The 16,766-nt window shown below is 35.0% G+C and overlaps 1 protein-coding gene across 6 annotated transcripts in view; it reads right to left on the reverse strand.

Annotated features, from left to right (window-relative positions):
• TFEC (transcription factor EC) overlaps window positions 1-16,766 on the reverse strand; it is a 121,022-nt gene that overhangs the window by 69,074 nt on the left and 35,182 nt on the right. Inside the window, exon 2 of one of the 6 annotated variants that reach the window (XM_039223367.1) lies at window positions 8,909-8,978. The exons of 4 other annotated variants lie outside the window; for them this stretch is intronic. The gene's annotated coding sequence lies outside the window, so the exon portion shown is untranslated. Of the gene's footprint in view, window positions 1-8,299; window positions 8,319-8,908; window positions 8,979-16,766 lie in introns of those variants that run through there. One more of the 6 variants, XM_039223370.1, reaches the window with a different exon arrangement.

Below are 16,766 nucleotides of genomic sequence, written 5' to 3' on the forward strand. Positions count from 1 at the left end.
TACACTTTTTGAGATTAAATTAAAACCCTTAGAAAGAACCCAGTGTAAGGTTAGTGAAGTAGATGTCACTGTTGACAAGGGCTTCCCATTTTAGTGTGAACAGCCATTGTTGTCAGAAGGATAAGCTTTAAGAATCCTCTTAATTAGTGGCACCTGAGTGGCTAGGTCGGTTATGCCTCCAACTCTTGATTTCAGCTCAGGTCATGATCTCATGGTTCATAAGATTGAGCCCCATATTGAGTTCTGCCCTGCCAGTGAGGAGCCTGCTTGGGACTCACTCTTTCCCTCACTCTCTGACCCTCCTCTGCTTGCTCTCTCTCTCTCACTCTCTCTGAAAATAAATAAATATTAAAAATAATAAGAATCCCCTTAATTAATTAAAAATGGGGGTGAAGTCAATTTAATTTCTCAGCTTGCACAAATGACAATTTTATTTATTTATTTATTTATTTATTTTTTTCATGTTTTCTTTATTTCCAGGAGAGAGAGAGAGACAGTGTGAGCAGGGGAGGGTCAGAGAGAGAGGGAGTCACAGACTGAAACAGGCTCCAGGCTCAGCTGGCAGTCAGCACAGAGCCCGACGCAGGGCTCGAACCCACGAACCACGAGATCATGACCTAAGCGAAAGTCGGACGCTTAACCAACTAAGCCACCCAGGCGCCCCACAAATGACAATTTTAAATATGCAGTCAGATATTTCAAAAGCACTGTTAGAGCAGCAGTTGGGATTAAACATTTTGAAATCAGCCCATCTGGCTTCAAACCTGGGCTCTTCACTGACAAGCTGTGTGCACTTGGGGCCAGTTAGTACACAATGGGCACAAAAACACTACTCAATTCCCAGAATTGTTCTGATTACCAAATAACAATGGGAGCAAAGTATTTTCAATAGGATGAAGTGAGGAAGACTTGCCGGGGAGAAGCATGGGACCAGAGGAAGATGGTGCAGCTCAAGCTCACCATAACTGCGAGAGCATCTTGTTCAAATAAACTATTTCTATAGAGTACTAGATTTCTTTTATAGTTGCCTCTTATGTTTGTTTTGAGTCTTGTCCCAATTAATAGTTTTATCATTTAATATCTTTATAATTTCTAAAAGCATATGGCTAATGTTTCTAGGTCCTCATTCTATGCTTAATGCCAGCTTAATCACTTTCTCGTTTAATAACCTTGAAACCCAATGAGGTATATTAGGTTTACACATGAAATTGAGTCTCAGTCAAATTACAGGACCTGTCTGGGATCAAACAACTGGTTATGACAGCTGGTTTTAAAACCTATCTTTAAAACTTATGCTCATTCTAATATGCCACATTTCTAAGAGCCTATAATGTAATAAATATCTAATAAAGAATATTTCATTAGGATAATTCTTTAAAAAGAATAATTCTTCCAGCAAAGAAGAGTAGTTGATATTGAAGATTTGGGACTTCCTAAAGAGAAACATTTGTCTCTTGGGCCTCTGAAGGTATTACCAGTAAACACTGACCTATCATATCCAGAGCCCATGTTCTTTCCACTTTCTATATTGCCATTTTGGGTTTCGAAACAATAAAAAAAAAAATGTCTGGAACACAAAATTCACATATTCTAAAGGACTTAGAACTAGACAGGATCTCAAATACAAAAGTAGAATGTCTTGTTAATTGAAGATGGCCCCAGTTGGCTGAAAACTAAACAGCTGTTGTGACATCAAGACCATTTCATGCTGGTTTCTTTGGGTGATTTTTTCTGTCATTGATAAAGGTAGTAATCTCAGGTGAGAATGTACAAAAAAAAAAAAAAAATAGAAAGCCTAAGGACTCTGAAGGACCATGAATGAATGATACTTCTGGGAAGAGCCCAGGCTTCTAGCTAAAACTCAGCATTGGAGGGTGCAATCCAACATACAGGATTAACATCTCAGGAGACTTGCCCGAGGTCAGTTCATCTCTCTGTGATGCCTTATCCTCTAGATGGAAATAAAAACAGTGAACTCTCTTAAATGTGCCCTACGGTCTGATTAAAGATTGAAAAGGTCTCTAAAAATCCACAGCACTCCCAGGGAAAAATGCTAAATATCATTATAATTATTACACCAAATGCCATAATTTGGTCTCCTCAGATTCCCTTTTTATGTAGATTCTATCACACTCTGACTTTTGACTTTTTGCCTCTCTGACCAAATCTCCAATGACAAAGCAAAGGGAAATGTTGAGGCAATTAGTGGGAAATGGAGGCAATTAATTCCCTTTTTTAGTGGAGACCTGGCCTCTGTGAACCAGTTTAACCAAAAATAATCAATGACCTTTCTCTGACCAAACTGAAGGAAATCTACTTGATATTTGTCACTGGTTATCCATCTACTGCTTCAACATTAATGAGTCTTTTCACTTTGCCCCTTTCTTTTATGAAATAGAGCCATCTATTCTGGTCCCTTGTTACCTCTGCAACTGCTATTTTTGCAAATCTAATACAGTCAAAGACCTCGTTATCCATTTGTAAGCCTGGAAACCATTTTTAGCATAGCCGTGGTTTCTGATTTCCCCCAACCTTTCTCCCTCGAAATGTTACCTTCTCTGCAATAAAGATGGGATCTTGTTCAAAATGAATGAAATAGAACAACAAAGATAAAGTTTAAATTTGAAAATGGCCAAAAAAAAAAAAAAAGATTGTATAATTTACCAAGTTTTAAGCACCATTCAGACCTAGAACCAACTCCCTGCCCCATCACTTGCTCACTGATCACCTTGGGAAATTTACCTATCTTTCAAAAATCTCACTTTTGTCTACTGAACAATGGAAATAAGAGCCTCAAGGGTATTGTCAGGTTCTAATGAAGTGATACATGCAAAGCCTTTAGCACCTGATGAGAGGCCTATCAGTGTTAGCTATTATCAACTGGAGAAGAGAAGACTTCATGCTGCATTTGATATTCATTTAAACTCTTCCAAGATGACTGCTACTCAAGCAGGGGTAGTTAACAGTCACTCTCTCCTTTTTATCCCCAAGTAGAGTATGAGTTTAGCTTAAGCATTTATTTTATAAATTCTTTCCTTCCAGCATATTCCGGAATATCTTTGCTTGCTATTTTGTTACTGTTCATTTGTTTTTTATTTAGACAAATACATTTTAAGCAACTGGTCAAAAGTTTTGTCATGTATTTCATTGGATATGCTCAGTAAGACTGAATATAGATGAATTTAGATACTACTTAGTGCAACCAGTATTTCACTTTGAAACAAAGAGAAATGTGAATGAATTGGCAGTACATCTTCATAGACATGACCTATGAAGAAAGGCAAATTAAAAGTCACCTCCTGAATTATGCAAAGAGTTGCTTTGTTCTCTACTGTCATTTTGCTCTGAGAGCTCTGTCCTAAGGCAGAATTTTCTGAGGCTGTATTTAGGAGAGAATATGGAGGGGGCAGGGAAAGGCCAGATATATGAGATAGTAGCCCATTTCATGCTCTGAAAATCTGTCAAAAAATGTGAGATCAAGGATCTCATAGGGAGAAGGACAGAGGTCCTCCCTTTGGGCTCTGACCTAGATTTCCAATCTTAGAGTTCCCACATCCAATCTAAATTTGATATCCCAGATGTAAATTCAGAACTACTTTTCAGGCACAGGAGACTTAAACTTTATCACCAGACCCCCCATCCTTCACACTCAGTTCCAGCCCTTGCCTTTTACTCTCCACACCAGATATTAATTAAACTTAGCAAACACACACACACACACACACACACACACACACACACACACACACATACACGGACTTATTCAAAGTCACATGGCAAGTTAGTAGCAGGCTAAAAATGCTAAACTTCTGACTTCCCATTTCACTGTGTTCTCTTAGCACTAAACCAAGCAACCACAATGAAATCACTGAATCACTTGCAAATATTTGCTTGGCCCACTAGTTTGGGAGCTAACCCATATTCATTTTCAGTGGTTATTTCTACAGTGGAAAATGACACCGTCCACCACCTTTGATTTTCTTATGAAGTAGGTTCTATCATATTTTTAGCAAAGCACTTGCCTTCTGTTCTTGCCTGAAGTACAACCACTTTGCAAAGTATTACCCAGAGGCACACACTTGTCCTTGTTCTCTTAAAGCAGATACAGGAGCGCTCTATAAACAAAATCTAAAACTAATGGCTCTAGTCTTTCATCCCCCCAAACTGTGTTCCAAATGGCCAGAGATATCCAGCTAAAACACAATTAGATCAAGCTACTCCTCTTGTTAAAATCCTAAAACCTTAAAAGCATAGTTATGGTCTGCCCCCATCTTAACTCTCCAGCCCTACTTTATGTTATTCCCCACAATGATCGCAAGCTCTAATCAAAGACCCCTGAATGTGCCATGCTTTTCACAACTCTGCACATGCTAGTCTTTGGTCTGATGCCTTTCTCCTATCCTTTGCCTGCCTAAAGAATAGCTAATTATTTTTCAAGGGTTCTTTGAACCCTTCCTAAACCCCCAGACTCATAGGGAATCGATATATACTTTTATAACTTGTCTGTGTGTTTAATTGTTGAAATGCCTCAACTAACTGCTCATTGGCAGGTATGCTATCTTAGGCATCTTAGCATCTTTAAAACCTACTGTTCACCTGGTATACTCTACTTACATACCTTCAACTTAACCAGCTTACATAGATATCAGTCATTGCTCAAGACCAAATTACACATTCTCTACCTTCTCCAGAAAGTGTCATCAGTCACCTCACTGGGCAGACTCACCTCTGGTTTGTTCCTGCCCTAACAGGGGATATGTTCAGAGTTTTCTAAACACTATATCCCTATATGTCCATAATAAATGTTCAAAAGGTCAATAAGAAAAAAAAAACGGTTGTTTGCAAAAAAATAATATTCTATAATTTGGAAGCACAGAGAATGTAAACAATGTTGAATATACTTAGGGGAATAATCTTTAATGGTAGGTATAATTCTGATGGAAAGAGCAAATCATCCATCATGTGAAAAGAGCCTTGCACATGTGAAAGACAATCATAAGCTACAGAAGAGAAAAAGTGATTGTCTAAATGGAAACAGAAAAACTTTTGAGAGTATGACCAAAAGATCAATTAATCTGAGGCCTTTTGGCCTCAGATTAATTAAGGGGAAGCCTAAAAGTTGACCAGAACTTAAAGTTTGATGGTAAAAATGCTGCTGACAAAATTTCTATTGCAGACCTCAGATTGTTCAGTAGGTTCAAATCCTTTTAAGTCTGCACAGGATCAAAGGGAGCAGACATTATAAACATCTTCGCTGCTGAGATATTCCTTGCAGACACTAGCTGAGATCATTACCTGTCTATAGACAGATTTTCAAAGTAGTAGGTACTGGTCTAGATTTTGGAGGGAGTGGGGAAAGATGTTGGACAGAATGAGTTTTTGGAAAAGAGGAGATAAAAGGACACAGTGAAATATCTGACTGAACAGATTGAGAGTCCTGGCTCAAATTCTTATTTGTATGGGTATACATCTAAGGAAGCTAAGTATCTTTTAGAACTTAATTGTTACTGTGCACATGAACTGCTGTCTTGGAAACATGCTCACAAAATAAGAAATATAGAAAGAAAGGGAGGGATAGAAGGATTCTCTGACCCAGAAGTAAAGCCCAGGAAGTGCATCACAATCTGTTTTCGTATGCAGGTGGAGGAGTGTTTCAGGAAAGGCAAGAGATGATTTGCAAATACTCTTCCATGGTAACTCCTAGGAATGAACATAAAGGAGCATGGGAATCCTTATTAAAACTCAATCTCTACTTCCTCATTTCCTTTCCAAAGTGCCTTTTCTTTTTATTTTTTTTTAAACTTCTTACCTACTCTTTCAAAGCTGAAGAGATAAAAGGAGTGACAGCAACCTAATGGATCTTTAAGATCATTAGGCCCAACCTCCTATTATTATATCTTGAGAGCAATTACAAAATCCATAGCAAGGGCTTTCTCTCCTTGACCAATCTACTCTTTAAACTGGTCACCTGAGGGAATTCTACAACCTATCTTACTATTTCACTTTTTAATAATACAGATCCCCTCTTTTTTTTTTCTGATGTTTAACATAAACCACCTGTAAAACATTCTCATACCATTCTTCTTTCTTTTTTTCTTTTTTTTGCTGATGAGTAAGCAGCTAGACTTCCCATGCTCCAATAAATACAATTTAATGGAATCACATAATCATCTATTCACTAAGCTCTCACAGGCAAAATGGTGTCTGCCAAATCTTTATATGTCTCCAAATATCTGCACCCCCAACTCACAGACTCCTTAACTGGGTGGTAGTTCACAACAAAATAAGGAATATTTTTATACATTAGTTTCTTGCTTCTCATTTTTTCTATAAGACTGTTGTTAAGCTCTCCCCTCATGGCTTATGTTTTTGAAGACACTGGTGGTTCTTAGTGCTTTCCTCATACATCCTCAGATCTAGGCCTCACAGATTCTTCCTGATACTTAATAAACTCGGTAAAATCTGAGCAGAAACTATATTTTGCACTCTACATTTGTTTTATTTTGTTTGCCAAACAGTATAAAATTTGCACTCTGCTATTTGCAAACATCACCTCTCAAGATCTACTATCATTTCACTGTTTAATTCAATATTTTTTTTACTAAAAAAGTTAATTAAACTTACCTCCTTGAAGAATGTGGCATGTCTAATAAACTTTGGATAATTGTATTTATACATTGATTTACAAAGAGTTGAATGATTGCGTTTCCACATGTATAATATGATTATTGTTTTATCAATATCCATGATTATCCCCTTTGAATCATGTTTCATTAGTTTATTCGAAACTATTGTGTAAGGATATTTCTTTCTGTTTCTCCATTCCTTATTTCTCCTTTTTGACTATTCAAACCACTGTTTTCAAAATTGCTCCCTGCTTCCACAGTGTCAATTACTACAGTTTCTGAAAATTTCACTTATGCTATATATTTGCACCGTATTTAAATGTCTCATAATTATTTTGGTTATTTAGAACTTATAACAAATCTTTTGCCATAGTCATTAGAATTAAGCTGACGCTTAAGAAACATTTTCCAGCTTGTTTCATTTTTGACATCAGCTCCAAGTTTCAGTTCAATAAAATATACTCATGCACTTAACTGTTCTACTGTTTTGTAATATAATTGAAAAATATTTCAATAACAATAATAACCAACACCAAAGGTATAAACAACATGGATATTATATATATTCTACTTGTTTCATAGCTAAAAAAGACTTTTTATTCTCAAGGTGGAGATCACAAAGTTGTCCTATTGAAGGTAGTTTCCACAAAAAAAAAAAAGGTAAAAGATTTACCATTCATTCAAAAGCTACTCGAAAGTATAAAGCTATGCTCAGATTCATCTAAAATAGTAGTAAAGCAAAAACGGTCTGAATATTCTTGATAATAAACCCCACATTCTGTTTCACTTTGCTTTGCTGACACATTCTCAATAGGGAAGAATTGTGAGAGTTATTTTGGTATCAATGTTAAATAAAGTTTCTAGTAAATAAGTTACTAATAAGTTATCCAAAAGGCATTAAAGATTAATTCAGGTTTTTTTTTTCTCAAAATGTCTATTCCCAAAGAAACATTTTAAGGCAGTATGGGATTATAATTCACAGACATAAATACATAAAAAATAGATGTGTACATATATGTATGTGTATGTAAAGAGATGTATGGATAATCCAAATCTCTACTACAACTCTATTAGTTATTACAACTGAAAACTACTACTGTAAAAAGTTATTGCTTTGGGATATTTGACATCTCCTACACAAACTTTTCTAATCCAAATCCTTACTAAAAAAAAAAAAAAAAATAATAATAATAATTAGCCCTGGAAAAATAACATACACTAAAGTACTATCTAGTGTTAATTCAGCTATGAACAGAACTCATATTTTCTTACCTTTAAAAGCCGATAAAATGTATATTGCTAAGATGTAAACAGAAATTAACATTTACTCATAAAATAACATATAAGATGCAATAAAATATTAAATCAGTCCAACTTAGTAAATATCCAAGAATATTAAACTGGAAGAAGAAATTGCTTCGGTTATCATGAACAAAAGTGATGATTTCTAAATCTCGATTAAAATGACATTAATAAAGCTTCAGATATATTTTACCCAAATTATAGCAAATCACAGCTCAACTGCTCTAACATCCTGATATCTAATGATCATGTGAGACGAAACCATAATTATAAGCAAGCCACACATATCAAAGTAAAATAAGTATTGATTAGACTTGTCTTCACAGTTTGTTTAAAGTACAGAAAATTAACCTGCCAGTTTAGTTACCTACCAGCAGTGACTGGATTCTATCAGTGTTATCACCTCTACAAACAGCACCAAATTATAATCCCTCTTCCCATAACACAAGCACCATGCCAAAAGAGACAACCAAAGTAAAGGATCTGATCATGAATAATGAATATTTAGGGCTGGTTGGAATCCACTTAGTTGAGGAAAGAGAAAAGAGAAGTGGCTCATTAGGGCATTTCCTGAAACTTGGTTGGAATTTCAGTTAAGGAAGAGAAATGACACAGCAGTTTCAAGTAGGGGGGACTTCCTTTCTTTATCTGAAATATGCTACCAATTTGAGAAACAGCAGTCCAACAGAAGGGCTCCACAGTAATGCAGCCATAGTAAAAGCTCTCTTTGATCACGTTATTGCCCCGTAATTAACATTTCTTCCCAGAACATACACCAGCAGTACATGGTTGTTATCAAAATGGACTAAGATCCCATATTTATTGCAACATGTTAAGTCTCATATTTAACATTTCTTCAACAAACCGACCTGCTCAAATGTTCATATTTTTAAAATTGCACTTTTGTTTAGAGTATTAATAGATTTTGAGTTTTTGCTTAAGGCAATCAAATTCCCCTCATTTCATATAGTCACCTTTACCTTACATATGATTTTGCTCTCAAAGTGACTCCAGGATGACTGTCATCTTGTTCAAGAATATTTTGTCTTCCTACGTAGATGGAAGATACACAATTCAGCTTATAAGATTTTGAATAATAATATAATTATTATTATTTTTCATATTTTAGTGTGATCTGTAGTTTTAGGCAACAGGAGCACTGTTACTTACTGCCCTTATGAATGAAATGTTTTAAAAGGTTTCACTTTATGCATTAGTTATCTGCTTGAACTTAAATACCTAAAGATGCAACTTTGTCCCACACTATAATTTATAAAGAGAAAATCTGCATTTATTCTATAACAGTAACACCATTTGCTTACTTTATCTAAATCTATATTTTAAAACATTATATGAAGCAAAGCATTCCCATTAATTACTGAAGTTTAATGCTAAGGTTACAGTGCTTTGACACTTCATGCACTTGGGATGCCTTAGTGGCTCAGTTAGTTAAGCATCTGACTTCGGCTCAGGTCATGATCTCGTGGTCTGTGAATTCGAGCCCCGCATCAGGCTCTGTGCTGACAGCTCAGAGCCTGAAGCCTGCTTTGGATTCTGTGTCTTCCTCTCTCTCTGCTCCTCCCCTGCTCTCACTCTCTCTCTCTTTCTTGTCAAAAATAAATAAACATTAAAAAAAATAAAATTCATGCAATTATTGACATTTATGTTTTTCAAGGAGTGAAAGTTATGTGAAAATATCCTGGCACTTTATATGTTATTTCAAGAATAATAAAATTATTGGGCCCCTGGGTGGCTCAGTTGGTTAAACATTCGACTTTGGCTCAGGTCATGATATCACGGTTTGTGGGTTCGAGCTCTGCGTCGGGCTCTGTGCTGACAGCTAGCTCAGAGCCTGGAGGCTGTTTCAGATTCCGAGTCTCCCTCTCCCTCTCACCCTCCCCTGCTCATGCTGTCTCTCTTTCTCTCAGAAACAAATAAAACATTTTTTTAAAAAACTCTTTTTTTTTTAAATGTTTTATTTATTTCTAGGAGAGAGAGAGAGACAACGTGAGCAGGGGAGGGTCAGAGAGAGAGGGAGTCACAGACTGAAACAGGCTCCAGGCTCTGAGCTGGCAGTCAGCACAGAGCCCGACGCGGGGCTCGAACCCACGAACCGCGAGATCATGACCTAAGCGAAAGTCGGAAAGTCGGACGCTTAACCGACTAAGCCACCCAGGTGCCCCCATTTTTTAAAAAACTCTTAAAAAAGAATGATAAAATTATTAAGAAAAAAGTTTTCATTGTCAATAGCAAATTTTTGAGTCATCTTACATTTTCTGATGATGTTATCATATATTTAAATCTCCTAAGATGATAGGAAGGAGTAAATATTTAATTGAGAGTAAAAGTCACTTAGATTAATAGAAGAAATAAAGGAGATTAATAAGAAACATTGTTAAGAAAGAGAAACATTTGGGATTTTAACTCATATTAAAAACTACTTCAGATTGAATTACAGTTTAAAATACATTTTTGTGATTCAGAAGATAAGGTTTGAATTGTATGACTATACAGACATACATTTTGGCTTTGAAAAGTTGTAAATACACACATGGATACATATACCTAAAGAAATAGGCACCTGGGGCGCCTGGGGCGCTTAGTCGGTTAAGCGTCCGACTTTCGCTCAGGTCATGATCTCGCGGTTCACAGGTTCGAGCCCTGCGTCGGGATCTGTGCTGACTGCCAGCTCAGAGCCTGGAGGCTGTTTCAGAGTCTCTGACTCCCTCGCTCTCTGACCCTCCCCTGCTCACACTCTCTCTCTCTCTCCTAGAAATAAAAACATTTTAAAAAATTAAAAAAAAAAAGAAATAGGCACCTATGTGTAAACAGTGCTTATCCCTTAAAGTGGCCAAACAGAATAGTGATGACTTAAAAAAAATTATTTACCTATAACTTCTATACTTTGTATAATAAACATGTATGTTATTTGGGCTAAAATATAGTTTTAATTTTAAAAAGTAGGATATACATCAAAACACTATGGGATAGCATAGGACTTGTGTAATACTATATTACAAGAAATACATGTTTGGTCTTCAACCCTAGTTCCTAATTCCTGATAAGGGTGAGAGAAGCATTCTTTAAATTCATAGTAAGTCCCTTTCAACCATATATGGCTTTATGTTAATGAGGTAATTTGCTGGGCCCCTAAACAGCTTCAGGATGAGGGCTAGTTGCCAGAGGAACTAACCATGTGATTAGGAGATTATCTTTCTAAGTTACAGATTTGATCATTTTATTTTCCTTGCTTATAAACATCAGAAACTTCCTACTGCCTACACTTTGATTCCAAGTTCTCTAGAATAGCTTACAAAAGTCTTCACAACCAAATCTGAGTCTGGGCTTCAGCTTCCTTTCCTTCTGCTTAGAATGTCTTGCTGTAAAACTCTCTTTTTTTCAAAATCTAGATCATATCTGAACTTTCCTTGACTCTTTCCTTAAAAGATAAGAACCAGAAAGAAAAAAGAAAGAAAGAAAGAAAGAAAGAAGTAAATGTATTTGTATGTGTGAACAGATGGAATTACACATATTTCTAGTGTAGTTGTGAATATCAATATATTTTAATACCAAATAAATTTATAAATTCAATATAATATCTATCAAAATTCTAGTTACTTTCTATTGGGTATTTCTTCTATTATTTACTAAGAATAAAAAATGAAAAACATAGGCAAAATATTTTTAAAATTTAAAAAAGTGAAGAAGTACTTGAAAAAAAAGATAATGAACAAATTATAAAACTACGCTAACCAAAACAGTTTATTGCTAGTATATAATAGACAGAAAATTCAACTCTTCTACATTTTTAGAAATTTAGTATATATTGAAGGTTGTACTTCACATTAGTATGAAATAGAGGCATTCCTCAATAACTACTTTAAGGGTAAGTGACTAACACTGTGTTGAAAGAAAAAGAGGGAAAGAGAAGTAGAAAGAGACCCATACATCTACAACACCAAAAATTCCATTTTAAAATCTTAAAGATTTAAATATAAAAATTTCAAAACATCATTTAGAAAACATGAGTGATCATTTTATAACCCACAGAGTAATATGTTAAAAAAGAACAATACTGCATATTTGATCACATAAATATTAAAACTTAAGAAAAGAAGCACTTTTTTGTTATTTGACAAAACAAAAACTGGTAAAATGTTTTTTTCCTATAGCTTCAAAACATGTAGTATATAATTAATTGTCACGCTGTATTACAAATTTTGATTATTTTTTTTCTTACCTGAAAATGTGCTTATTGTTGGATTGGATCATAACATTCTCTTATTAGTAGTAATATTCTGTTTTAGTTTAATGACACTGAAAGTTATGTAAAATACATATCTCTGACTTATCCTAGGCAGGGAGTAAAAGATCTAGGATGGTTATACTCCTCCAAATCTATCAATCACTGTTTTCAGGCTGCCTCCAAGGAAAATTAATTCCCAGACACATCCTGCCTAAGTTACACATAAGCAAAGTGGATTCTGCCATAGTGAGGGCACCCCTGTGACAAAATCTCCAATTCAGGTTGTTGGAAGACAAGCTGTCATTCACTGAAATGGGAAGCAGTGTGTGGAAGTATAGACAACATCAACACATCTGCTCCAAGGTTTTGGAATTCGTCCTGTCACACAGAATACAGTCTATATTAAGTACGAAGCCTTAATAATCTTTACATTAATCTTCCCATCAAAATTAATACCATATTTAATTATTCATTTGTTTGTAAGTTTTGATTGAATGCCTTCAATTGATCAGGTACTAAGAAAAAAAGAAAACATACTTATGGTTCTTACCCTCAAGATTACAATCTAGGAGAATTTGGAAGATAAATTATCCATGGTTTAATTTAGTTAAACACAGGGTGTCTAGGTGGCTCAGGAGGTTGAGCATCCAACTCTTGATTCCTGCTCAGGTCGTGATCCCAAGGTCATGGGATCAAACACTGCTGAGTATGGAGCCCTTAGGATTTTCTCTATCGCTCTCTGCCCCCTCCCATTCTTGTGCTCACGCTCTCTCTCTCTTTCAAATAAAACAGCTAAAGATAGAAAAACTAATGTAATCGGGTGTATTTAAAATAACAAACAAAAATTATGTAAGGAATAAAAGGATTTTTTTACATCCAATTTACATAAGGAATAGGATATTGAAAAAAGAAATACCATGAAAGTAGAGATTGATTTTTAAAGTCAAATACATTTGGGGGCACCAAAGGAATCAATAATAGGTAATATCTAAGTTAAATAATGTTTGCATTAAAGATATTAAGAGATCAGGGGTGCCTGGGTGGCTCAGTTGGGTAAGCATCTAGTTCTTGATTTCAGCTCAGGTTATGATCTCCCATTTGTAGGATCTAGCCCTTCTAGTTCTAGGCTGACAGTGAGGAGCTTGTTTTGGATTCTCTCTCTCTCTCTCTCTCTCTCTCTGCCCCTCCCCCACTAACACTCTGTGTCTATCCCAAAATAAATAAACATTAAAATATTTGACAGATCATATAGGAAAAAACTATTGCTTGCCAAATGGCAGCTAACACACTTTTGGAAAGGGACTCAGAAAATAATTCTACAACTAGGTAAAAAAGCAGAGTAGAAGATAGTATTAGCCCCTCAAAAAAAGAAAAACAAGACTTTGTTGTTGCTTAAATTGTTTTCATAGGAGTCTCAAAGACAAATGGTAACAAAAATTTAAATGGAAAATGATTTTATACCTATACACCTGGGATGTTGAGGATATTTATTCCCACAAATATGACTTTTTTCTTACCAACAAGAAACCTAGTTAAAGACAATCATTCCTCTATGGAAATTTTCCGATTTGATAAACACTGAAGAAACCCAGCTTCTCTCTTCAAAAGGAATCAAATAAATCAGAGGAAAAGATATATTTCTCCTAAGAAGTAGAACTGAAATTTATGTGTTACTCATGAAGAGAAATCATGTTTTTAGAGAGATTAATCTTTTAATTAAGTCACATGGCAAATAATTGGCATTGATTATTTAAAATTCTGATTTTATCTTCAGTTTGGGGAAGTGCAAAAGTCAGAAAGTGAATATTCCATGTTTTTATGTCAGAACTCCAGACTTTGCCTGAGTAACATTTTAACAAACACCGAATGTCAAATCTGATCTCAAATTCTGATATTATTTAAGAACTACAGACTCTTTAACACTTAGGAGTAAATCCCACTAAAATACGAATATTGAAACTTATCTATATTTCTACTCTTTCATTATCACACTAGCAAGTATAATATTTCTAAACTTTTGAAATATAAAATTAGGGGCGCCTGGGTGGCTCAGTCGGTTAAGCCTCTGACTTCGGCTCAGGTCATGATCTCACGGTTCGTGGGTTCGAGCCCCGCGTCGGGCTCTGTGCTGACCGCTAGCTCAGAGCCTGGAGCCTGTTTCAGATTCTGTATCTCCCTCTCTCTCTGACCCTCTGCTGTTCATGCTGTCTATCTCTCACCTAGAAATAAATAAAACATTAAAAAATATATAAAATTAAACTTAAGTTTTATTCTATCAAAGTTATTAGCTCTTAATAAGAAGCAACCAGGCACAAGGGCTGTAGAACACCTGTAAAATGTGCATATCATTGTACAATCGCAGTATTAGTTCTTTCTTACTTCTAAAATACTTTTCATCTACCTCAGTTACTTTCAGAAACATCAACTCATTAACCTTCCCGTACCAGCCAAAGTGCATGGACTTATCATTGTTTATTGAGAAACGGGTAAACTCTGTCAAGAGAATCAAATGAGTTTTTCAAGTTTTTCTGTCCCCAACAATTCAGTTTTGAAGAATAAGAAGTCTCTAGAAACCTTTAAGGCATTAATATAATTTAATTCTTCTTTGATGCCACAGGCTTTAAGATTTCCCTAGAGTTTATGTTTGATCTTGATCTTGGCATACGCTGGAGTATTCAACAAGAACCAGCCTTTCTAAAAATTATGAAGTTGGCAACACTTGTCTCTAACGTGAACTTTCTATGTCCTTTCCCCCTCTGCCAGATAGGTGCCATGATTCCTTATCATCTGCCCACTTTGCTGCTGTCTAAAACTAGTTTTAGAAGACTATCTAATTAATTCATTACATACTTTATTCACTAAGGTATAAATGACTGATAAAACTTAAAATATTCTCCTTCCCCAAAGCATTTGCATTTGGAATGTAATGAATTTTAAGGTAAAGTAGGAAGATACATTCAAATTTGTGAAGGAAATATTATATGTAAAATTCCAAAAATAAAAAAAAATTTCCATGGAGGTTGTCATCTAATCTGAGCACTGTTATACTCAGACTAGACAATGTATTAGCCACAAAATAAATACACCTATGTTTAAAGGAAGAAAATCAGAGATTTGGAAGAAGATTTTGTGGAAATATTTTTCTGTGTTTCCATTTTGAGGTATTTAAAAAATTCCTTTAGAGGTTTAAAAAATGCCCATGCATACAAAGGAATCATCAATGCACATTTCTTGTTTTAATTTATAAAACTAGTTTTAACTATATAAAACTATATTCTGACAAAGTAAAATAAGAAGAAATGGAAGGGGGAAGATCTATATATGAACACAAAGAGTAGAATAAAGCAAAGTACAAATGTTCTGTTAGAGTTTTAACTCATACTCGTGACAATAAATGTCAATGATATCTAATCCATTTTGGTCAATAGATGCTTCATGCTGTGGGAATAAAAAAAGAAAAAATGAGGCTCATAGAATTTCAGTAAGGATGTCAACAAATTCCAAGAAAATGATTGCTTTGGCAGCAATAGTGTTTTTTTAATGGATAGTATATTAGGAAGTAGACAACATTATTTGTTCTCATTTCCTAATTAAAAAATGAATAGGTTTGTACATATGTATATATTTGTTCACATGGGTACAGAAGAAAGAACCCAAAATAAATATTGAATCAGCATTTGCAATATCCTTTCCCTCAAATTTTTACAAGGACATATAAATCAGAAATTATAAATAGATTGATATTTTAATATTACTTTTTTACAATTGCATTTCAAGCACTCCATTTTTATTTATTTTCTCACCCCAGATAAAGAATATATTCTACTGTAGAAATTGCAGTGTTGTGACAGCTTTGAATACCTGGGTCAATGGCACTGAACTCAGCAAGTACAAACATGGAGTCACATTCACAACATCTATCCACTAATATCTTAGCCAATGAAAACCATCCTACACTTTCCAAACCACCCTCCCAACCCCACTGTTCTCATTTGGAACTCATGCAATTTGGATTAACCCAGATTCGCCATATTCCATACATGGCCTTTGTATTTGTGAGAATATTATTATGCCAAATTGTTAAAGAATTAACATTGGGTTATTAAATTTTATTTTGACAGAGCTCAAATGACAAGAGAGATTAGATATATTGCTATGGCTTAGGATATTGAGAATGGAATATGTTCTTATTATGTAGAGGCTTCCCTAAAGGGAATGTTAATACATAATTTCCCAAGATAATTAGTATACGTAGCTTGAGCATCTCTCTCCTGTTGTGAGATTTAAAACAGAAGAATCCGTTAAATCTGCTAACTGAAATATTTCCCAAGATGCATATAACTGGGTGTGTCTAGACTAGCATGTAAACATACTATTCCACTAGGTGTAACCTTTGTGAGCTGCTTTATCTTTCCATATAACATTTGTATGTGTTACATTTCCCGTATGATAATGCTTCTTTTCACTTTTTGATACACTAATGAGGAAAAAGGAGGAAGATATACAAAGGAAAAGGAAAGATGAAAACGTAAACAACTAGTGAAAATGCTAGTGAAAGTGGACAAACTATCATAAAACCTAAGCAAAACTCC

The sequence above is a fragment of the Hyaena hyaena genome, unplaced genomic scaffold (assembly GCF_003009895.1).
Source record: "Hyaena hyaena isolate Hyena2069 unplaced genomic scaffold, ASM300989v1 scaffold_1339, whole genome shotgun sequence".
Lineage (NCBI taxonomy): Eukaryota > Metazoa > Chordata > Mammalia > Carnivora > Hyaenidae > Hyaena > Hyaena hyaena.